Genomic DNA, 10,299 nt, shown 5'->3' with positions numbered 1-10,299 from the left:
AGACGTCTTGAGCGATTTACAAATCGATTCTCAACATTTGATGGAGAAAAAACCTGTTCAGTCGGTTGATGAATCCATCTTCTGTGTACAGCGAGTCCACTGGCAGGATTTGAACAGAAATGAATAATATTTGTTGGGCAACAAAAACTGCAATAACTCCAAAATCTCGAATGTCATTTATAACTATGAAATCAATATGACTGTATGCATTTGGTGGAGGCAAATTCGTAGCTCAGTTTAACTATCACCATACTTCGTTTTGGAACATCATCTCAGACTCAACTGTCATCTGGTAATTTTCTGTCTATTTGGCTTCATATCTAACATTGCCTGATCTTAGTTAAATTCAGTGAATTTCAAATGGTACAGATAAAATCGGAGTGTGCTAAGTGGCAGGAAGTCTTCCCTCGGTGCTTTGTTGGCGTATAACAACATTATCCCCCCTTTGGTCAGGTTGCTACATCTGGAAATATTTGTATAAACAAACTGCAGCAACATTAACCGTGAAGTGATCCTGAAATTAACATTGGACACGGTAGCAAAGTACGGTTAATACGCTGTGAAATGCTGACAAATGGTGAGGGGACCAACAAGAGAGAAAAACATACCTAACGTTATCCTTCCCAATCTGCCAGCTGCAGAAACATCTGTCCATGACAGTATCTTTAAGCGTGACCATCGCACAGCCCTTGTGAAGACAAAGGTCTGTCTTCATGTTGACTTCATGATTATTATCTTCTTTGTGTTTGTGGCACTATCACTGTGCTAAATGGGACAGACTTTAAACAGATCGAGCAACTCAAAACTGGGCATCCATGAAGTGCAGTGGTGCATCATCAGAGCAAAATTCAGTCCAACACAATCTGTATTCTCATGGCCCAGCATATCCCCCAGTCAATAATTACCATCAAACGAGGGGATCAACCCTGGTTCAATGGGGAGTGCAGGTGGGCATGCTAGGAACAGCATCACTCATATCTGAAGGTGAGGGGTCAACCTGGTGAAGCTACCAAACAGGACAACTTGCTGCCGAGCAAAATAAACAGAAAGTGGAAGGGACTTATGTCAGCTATAGGACATCTCAGCAGAAGTTGCTTGGGAGTTCATCCGAGGCCCAACCATATTCACCTGCTTCATCAATGACTTTCCATCACATGGTCAGAAGTGGGGATGTTTCCTGATGATTATTAAATGTTCTCAACTCTGACTAGCTTGGGATGACATGTGGCAAGTAACATTCAAGTCACACAAATGCCAGGCTATGACCATCACTAACAACAGACAATCTAATCACTGACCGTTGATGGTGTTACCATCACTGAATTCCCCACCGTCAAAATCCTGGGAGATACCATTGACTAGAAACTTAACTAAACTCACCACATAAACATAATGGCTACAGCGGCTAGGAATGTTGCAGTGAGTAACCCACCTCCTGAAACGCCCAACACCTGTCCACCATCGAAAAGACACAAGTCAGGAGTGTGGTGGAATACTCTCCATTTGCCTGGATAAGTGCAGTTCCAACAACACTCAAGAAACCTGACACCTTCAGGAAAAAGCAGGGTGTTTCATTGCCACTATATCCACAGACAACCACTCCCTTCACCACTGTTGCTCAGTAGCAACAGTGTGTACCAATTACAAGACACACAGCAGAAATTCAGTAAAGATCCTCAAACAGCACCTTCCAAACACACAATCACTTCCATCTAGAAGGGCAAGGACAGCAGGTACTTGCGAACACCACCACCTGCAAGTTCCCTTCAAAACCACCTGCTATCATAACTTGAACATATATCGCTGTTCCTTTAGTGTCACTGGGACAAAATCCTGGAATTCTCTCACTAAGGACATTGAGGGTCAACCAACTCCACATAGACTGCAGCAGTTCAAAAAGGCAGGGCACCATAACCTTCTCAAGAGCACTAGAGAGGACCAATAAATTTTGGCGAGGCATTGAATAAATAAAACAAAAAAAAAACCCATAATGTTCTCTTCTCCACTGGAACAGGCAAAGTGGGGATGTGATGGACATTGAAGAGTTAGAGAGCAGTAGCAACTTTCACATTAGGAAGATGAAGGTATTGAGCAGGAGGAACATCGCATTCTGTATGACAGATATAACAATGCCAAGATGACATGAATTATACTCAAATCCAGTAGATGAGAGCCGCACTGTTCATTTAGTGACTGTACATTTGTTGATGGAAAAGCCAAAGTTTTCAATCTCCATCTCTGAAGCGAATGCAGCTTTTCTTTTCTTTTGTTTACTTTAGCTGTTGCTGAATTAAAGTGAAGGTTTTCAGCTGCGTGAAGGTGTCTCTTCAGTATATGATTCTCTCCCAATGATGCTTGAGAAGATGTTGAGGTACTCTAGATGTGAATAAACGTGAAATACTCCCTCAGGTAGAATTCTAAGGTGATTGGCAATCCAGCTGAGGGCTCTTGAGAAAGAGTGACCTTAATATGATAAAACTCTTTATCAATGTGCAGAGTGATATAATTAATTCTGAGATTAGGGTCCTACACCTAAACTAAGGAAACTATAATGCTATGAGGAGCAAGCTGGCTATGATAAATTAGGGAACATCACTAATTGACCCGGATTCAATTCTCGCCTCAGGCGACTGACTGTGTGGATTTTTCACCCTCGTGTCTACGTGGGTTTCCTCCGGGTGCTCCGGTTTCCTCCCACAGTCTAAAGATGTGCAAGTCAGTTGAAGTGGCCATGATAAATTGCCCGTAGTTTTAGGTGAAGGGTTACATGTAGGGTATGGGTGGGTTGCGCGTCAGCGAGTCGGTGTGAACTTGTTGGGCCAAAGGGCCTGTTTCCATACTGTAAGTAATCTAATCTAGTCTAATCACTGTAAGAGATGACAGTGATAGACAATGGCAAACATTTCTAATTTTAAAGACAAATGTAACATGCTAATTCAATTGTTCAAATTACTCAACATTATGTAAAACACAACTTATTCAAAACACAAAATACAACAAAAGAAACAAAGACTTAGAATAACTTAACTCTATTGGAAAAATTAATAATATAATAGACATTGCAACTACTGCTAATGTACGCTTCCTGTATAATAACATCTCATAAACGTACCTCTTGGCAAAATAACAAATTCAGAAAAAGATTTGTCTCACAGATTTCTCAGAAACAGAGAGAAACCCCAGCCTCTAACTGTAACTAGAGAGAGAAAATATAACTTCTAATACTTCAAAACTCTGCCTCGTTGAGACTCCAATAGCAACTGCTTTAAGTTAAACCTAAAAACTAAAAAAAATCTAGAAATTTTGGCCCCACCCAACCATGCTGCTTCTATTGTTCCAACTTCAAAAAGAAAACGCCGAGGCCTCAAAAGTTGTTTACTTAATTATTGTTCAAACTGGCCAGCTCTGTTCCAGTCTTAAATCCTCTCTTTAAAAAGAGAAGCACAAAATTACCTCTTAAACCCATAGCATCATCAGAATATGAAAAGAAAGAACGAGTGAAAAGAAATGTAGATCCCTTACAGTCAGAAACAGAGAAAGTTATAATGTGACGTACAAAGAGTTGACAGACCAATTGAAAATATAATTTAATTCTTTCCTCACAAGGGAGGACACAAACAATATTCCAAAGTGTTGATGAACATATGACAGAGAGGAACAGTAGGAAATCAGTTTCAGTAGGAAAAAGATGTTAGGGATGTTGAAGTTTTTAAAGGCCGACAGGTCCCAAGAGCGCAACAATTTACATCCTAAAGTGTTGAACGAAGTTCCCCGAGAAAGAATGGTTGCACTGGTTGCCATCTTTCTAGATTCTCTCGACTCTAGAACTGTTGTTATGGATTAGACGGTAGTTAATGTAACCCCATTATTTAAAAGGGAGACAGAGAGAAACCTGTTCTGAAAGGGCAGTTATTGTCGACAAATCTCCTGAAATTTTTAAAGGATGTGGCTAGTGGAATTTTTTTGAGGAATCAGGATATGTGGTTTACCTGGACTACGAGAAGGCTTTCAATAACGTCCCATATGAGAGATTAACATGCAAAATTAAAGTATATGAGATTGGGGGTAGTGAATTGACATGGATGGAAAACTGGTTATAGTCATGAAACAAGAGTAGAAATAAATGGAACATTTTCCGAGTGGCAGCAGGTGACCAATGGGTATGGCAGGATCGGTGCTTGGACCCAAGCGAACATGTGCAATCTGAAAGTGAAAACCGTAAACTGGCGTTTTAGATTTGGATAAAGCCAACTTTAACAAAATCAATCAGAGTCTACCACAGTAAATTGGGGTAATCTGCTCATTGGTCAAACAACTGGAACACAGTCTAGCATGTTTAAGAAAAAACATTCAAAATAATACAAAATCAGTTTGTAACTCTGAGAGGAAAATGCTCCATTTAACAGTAAACAACATTCAGGACATCTGAAGAGATAACAGTAAAACTAAAATAAAGGGCTTACAAAAATGCAAAATAAAAGCACAAATTATTCAGAATGGCAAACGTATAAAGACAACCGAAGGGCCACAAACCAGCTTATAGGATTTATCATAAAGGATCAATAAAGGAAACTTACCAGGGATATTAAAATCAAGAAATATTGTAACTACATAAAGGAAATGGTCAGGAGGAATGTTGGCTTACTAATGACTGAAACTGGGTTAATGTCAATGACTATCAGGAAATGGCAGACATGTTTAATAATTACTTTGTCTCGGTAGAAGAAAATAAAACATTTACAGCAGTAAAGGAGAAAAGCTTGTCAGAAGTCATGAGGAAGTTAATAGTAGATTGGGAACAGAGACTGAATAAAAATTTATATTGTATAAAATATTTGAAATGAGGAAATTAATGGAATTAAAGAGTAACAAATTACAGGACCGGACAGTTTCCATCCTAGGATGCTAAAGGAAGTAGAGGAGCTTTCAGAGTTCGCCAGACACAGAAGTCAACCCTCTAGATTGAAACATTGTACACGTCACTCCACTTTTTAAGAAGCGTCAAAGAAGAACGCCAGGAAATGTTCCACCAGTTAGTCTAATATCTGTGATGGAGAAATTGTTGGAGTCTTAATCAAAGATCAGTTAACTGAACACCTTGAAATTTTTCAGTTAATCAGGAAGTGCCAGCATGGATTCAGTGACAGGTAGTTCATGCCTGACAAACCTCATTCAATTTTGTGAAATTGTGACTCATGTCTGTGGATTTGTTTATATCGACGTCGAGAAGGCACTTGAGAAACTCCCACATAATAGAGTGTTAACTAATGTCAAAGGCGACATAATTGAGGGCACATTAATGATAGGGCTGGGAAATTGCTTGAGTGACAGGCGACAAAGTAGAGATAATGGGTAGGCATTCAAATTGACAGGATCGTACCTGTTGTCCCACATAGATCTGTGTTGTTTCCTCAATTATTCACCTTATCTATTAACTAGTTGGATAATGGCATACAAAGTCATATATCCAAATTTGCTGATGACACAAAATTAGACGACGTTATAAACAGTGTAGAAGGTGGCATAAAATTGCAATTGACATTGATAGAACAAGGGAATGGGCAAAAATGTGGCAGTTGGAGTTCAATTTAAGTAAGTGTGAGACTATCGTTTTTGAAACAAAAAACGGATAGATCATTTCTTGATTAAATGACATTGAATACTGTGGATGTCCACAAATTTGGGTTTCAGGTGCATAGATTTTGTAACGTCACAAACAGGTGCACAAAATAATCAAGAAATTTAGCCTTTATATCTCGATAATGGAATACAAGTTGCAGAAGTTACGAGTGCAGACTTTACGCTGCAGTTTTCTACAGGGGTGTAAACCCATAACTCGAACCCACTTGGAGTACTGTGAGCAGACCACACTTTCGAAACAAAGTATTGATCTTGGACTGAGTATAACGCAGGTTTAAAAGAATGATACCTGTACTTCAGGAGTTATGAGCTCAGATTGTAGAAATTAGGCTTGTTTTCTTTGTAGAATTTAGCAGGTTCAGAGGTGATTCCATCTAAGTCCTCAAGCTATTGTCAGGCAAAGACAGGATTGGTAAACATAAACGATATCCACAGGTTGGGGATTCCAGAATTAGAGTTATAGCCTGTGATGTCAAGAGGATTACAAGAGATATTCAGAAGCACTTCTCCACTCAAAGGGTGGTAGATGTTCTGAACACTCTCCCATAAACAGCAGTGGATGCAGGATCAGTTGTTAATTTTACATCTGACATAAGTAAGTTATTGTTAAACAGAACTGTTAAGGAATGGGCCAAAGACAGTAGATGGAGTTAGGCCATGGATCAGCAGTGATCTCACTGAATGGTGAAATAGGTTTGAGGGGCTCACTCCTGTTCCTACGTTTCTCTGTCTCAGAATTACTAGAATGGTTTCAAATATATGGACATTGTACAGGATTATGTATTTATATGGCACGAAGAAATAATTGGAGGTGTCATTATTGGACCTTGAAGACTGCATTCCTTTAATCTAATTTTGGGATCCATTCCAACCTTTTCAAACCTTATCCAGATTTTCTGAAGTCAGAGTCTGACAACCAGAATGATTTACCGAATTCTTCTCGCAGAATCTGAAGGACTTTCAGACTTTGCAGAACTTAGACTGTTTATTCGTTTTGTGTGAAGGCATTTCTCACATGATATCAATCTTATTCTACAGTCCATTTATGAAGTTCCATCTCATGAATCCACATCAGAGTTGACCAGACCATGTATACAGCCATTCCATTGTCCTGGCTTGTGATTCAAGGGTCTAATAGAAAACAAACAAGCAAAACTAATGTCATTGACAAAATACCGTGCAAGGACAGTAAGAAACACTACATTGGACAAACAGGCAGAAAACTATCCACCAGGATACATGGACACCAACTAGCCACAAAAACACACGACCCTCTCTCACGAGTATCCTCACATACGGATGAGGAAGGACACAACTTCAACTAGGACAACACATCCATCCTTGGACAAGCCAAACAAACACAGGCACAAGAATTCCGAGAAGCATGGCGTTCCAATCGGACATCTATCAAAAAACACATCAAGTAGACTCCACCTACCACGCCCTGAAAAAAGGAACCGGAAGTAACTTCGCCACAGGAAATAACATCACCACAGGTAGTGACATCACCAACCCAAAACTACCCAAACATATAAATAGAAAGCAGGAATTTTCAGCATTGCTTTGCCTGAGGTCCAATGAAGATGCTACTTAGTAGGATTATGAATCATCTGAAAATGATCCTTCCAGCTCAGCGAGCAAACATATATCCAAACCCCAACCTGAACCACAAATCTCCTCAAAACTCACGAATGTTATTCTTTATTGTGACCTGATTCATGAACTGGCTGATCTACACAGCCAGTTTTTTTTTATTGTTATTCCTTGATGAGGACTGATTTCTGAGCTGACTGACCACACAGTCAGAGTGTAACTGCTTTATTTCAGCTCTCTCCAGAGAACTGTTGTTTCACTGGCTGCTTGCAGCCTGTGTGCTACTCTTTGTTCTTTTCAAGGCATCGACAATGCTTATTTTGCAGCAGGGTCAGCTCTTGCACTATGGATTTTTAATGTCTGCACCTCCTTTTTTGCACGTGTTTTCACTTTTTAAAATTTGGACTGAGCCCCTGTGAGTCAACTGCACGTTTACAAATGAACTCTATCTCTGAGAGTGGGCCTGAGCATCTGTAGCCGGACCAAACCTCTGTAGAGACTGAACAACTGTGTGTGATGTGAGGTGAGCATTCGTTGCATAATGGAATGCACTCTGCCTTTTTGATGATTGGATTTATCACCTGCACTGCCTTGTGTGTCCCTGGGTCTGGCAGGCCTTACTGTGAGCCGGGAAGCTCATAGGTTGGCCAGAAAGCTGTCATTCCGAGAACCTGACGGTGAGTAGGCCGTCCCAAGAACTGGAGGGTGGGGTGGCCATTCTGAAGCCAGACGGTGGGAGGGCTGTCATGAGTGACCTCATCCTAAGGAGGGAACTGGACGGGCTACCCTAGACATGGCTGCAAGGTGTGTCAGGGCTGCAGACCGAGAGCCTGAATGGGAGCAAGGGTGGGCCGAGAGCTGGAATGGGCATGGGGTGGGCTGTCTTTGAGTGGCCAGAAGATGGGAGACGCGGGCTGGTTGCTTGTTTACCAGGAGTGTCTGTGTAATATGCACTGTTTCATTGTTTTGTTTATTAGACTGTTTTGTGTGTGTTTGTGACTACTGTTTCCTTTTTAGTGAGTTAATTTGGGATTTGGGGTTCGTCTGCATTTCCCTGAGAATTGGTTGCACAGTGGGGTTTGGGGCTTGACTGGCTGCGCCTTTTCCCTGTAAGTTGCTGTGTATTGTAAACTGTTGTTTAGTGTTCACTGTTGACTGGTTGCATTTTGTACATTTTAAAAAAAAACAAAAAAATACACATAACCAGGGTATCCAGACAATCTCACTTCAGGAACTGATTGAGTGGCTGGTTCCAACCAGTGACCCTGGGGAGTATTGTTATTAGGTTCTTTTCTTTGTGAGAAACTGACCCTTTAATTATCTGACCACAGCCAGTGGTTTGATGGTTGGGGCGAGGGGCGGTGGGGAGAGGGGGGGCGCTTTCTTCTATTAACGAAGCTGGGTTTCAGCAGTACTGTTATTTTGGCGAAGATGTGGGAATGAAAGAGTCAATTTGGCGACGGGATTATGCTTTGTTCCACGGTGAGCTGTTTGGAATAAACTTCTAACCTGCCCTGCCTCAACTTCTGTGCATTGACCGAACCGAACCTCCATGGTGGGCCCGACCTCATTGAATAGGCCGATTCGCTGCATGGCGACGAGGGCTTGGAGGTGCTGATGTTGGTCGGGTGTGGCCAAAGTTAAACATCAAACAACACCAGGTTATAGCCCAAAAGGTTTATTTGGAAGTACTAACTTTCAGAGCGCTGCTCCTTCATCAGGTGGGTATGGATATTACGATTATTTTCTTACAATTTATAACCAAAGGAGTCCAGTATTATGGAGATGTGATACAGGAAACAATCTGAGATTTTTAATTAAAGCCACAGGATTAAGAGAACTCCTCACTTCAGGGACTGACGCAAAGCTGGCTGGCCACAGCTAGTGTACTGTGTATAAGTAAATAAAAATTACTTGCCGATGGACCCCGCCTCTGTGCTGCTATTTTAGTCTGTAGAGCCCAGACTGAACCCTTGTGTATATGCCTGGGCATTTGTGTGCAGATCAAAAGCTTTTGTGCAGGCCCTGGGCTGTATTTCCTATACAGGAAATAAAGGCAAATTCCATTCAACTCATAATGCAGCTTGACATGAATATAGTAATTCCTCGAATTTTCTGAAAAGAATTATGATTTTGCAAAAAATATATAACCAGGAGATTCAGCGATTCTCCAGACTTCAGGGTCTGTATCAGCCTGTGGACTGTGTGCATAAGTGAATTGAAGGATGACTTGGCGACAGAAACAAGCCTCTGTGCTGCTGTTTTGCTGAGTGGATCCTGGAGTGAATCCTTGTACTGTATGTGGATTGAGATTCCACATGTGTATACCGCGCTTTCGGAAGTGCACCATGCCTTTCCAGTATACCGTGTCCTTGCGGTAGACTGACTCTTAGTGTGCGGACCATGTCTCGGTGTGTGGTCTGTGTTCCGTGTATCGACTGAGCATGCCTCCGAGTGAGGACTCTACCTCTGAGTGTGGACTGTGTCGGGTATTTGAACCATGCCTCTGTGTGTTTCCAAGTAGGATTGATGAGGGCGGAGCGGTCGATATGATCTATTTGGACTTCAGTAAGCCGTTTGAGAAGGTTCCACAAGGGAGACTGGTTAGCAAGATTAGATCTCATGGAATACCGGGAGAGCTAGTCATTTGGAGACAGAACTGGCTCAATGGTAGAAGACAGAGGGTGGTGGTGGAGGGTTGTTTTTCAGACTGGAGACCTGAGACCAGTGTAGTGCCACAAGGATAGGTGTTGGGTCCACTACTTTTCGTCATTTACATAAATGATTTGGATGTGAACAAAGGAGGTATGGTTTGTAAGTTTGCAGATTACACCAAAGTGAGAGGTGCATTGGGTAGTGAAAAAGGTTAACTCAGACTACAAAGGGATCTTGATCAGATGGGGCCAATGGGCTGAGGAGTGACAGATGAAATTTAATTTAGATAAATGTGATGTGCTGCATTTGGGGAAAGCATATCTTAGCAGGACCTATATTCTTAATAGTAAGGTCCTTGGGAGTTTTGATGAACAAAGAGACCTTGGAATGCAGGCCCATAGCTCCTTGAAA

The sequence above is a fragment of the Chiloscyllium plagiosum genome, unplaced genomic scaffold (genome assembly GCF_037043375.1).
Source record: "Chiloscyllium plagiosum isolate Xiang-an unplaced genomic scaffold, Cpla_swu_hap1 HiC_scaffold_35, whole genome shotgun sequence".
NCBI lineage: Eukaryota > Metazoa > Chordata > Chondrichthyes > Orectolobiformes > Hemiscylliidae > Chiloscyllium > Chiloscyllium plagiosum.
The sequence above is the reverse complement of the archived record's forward strand: the minus strand, read 5'-3'. Positions refer to the sequence as shown.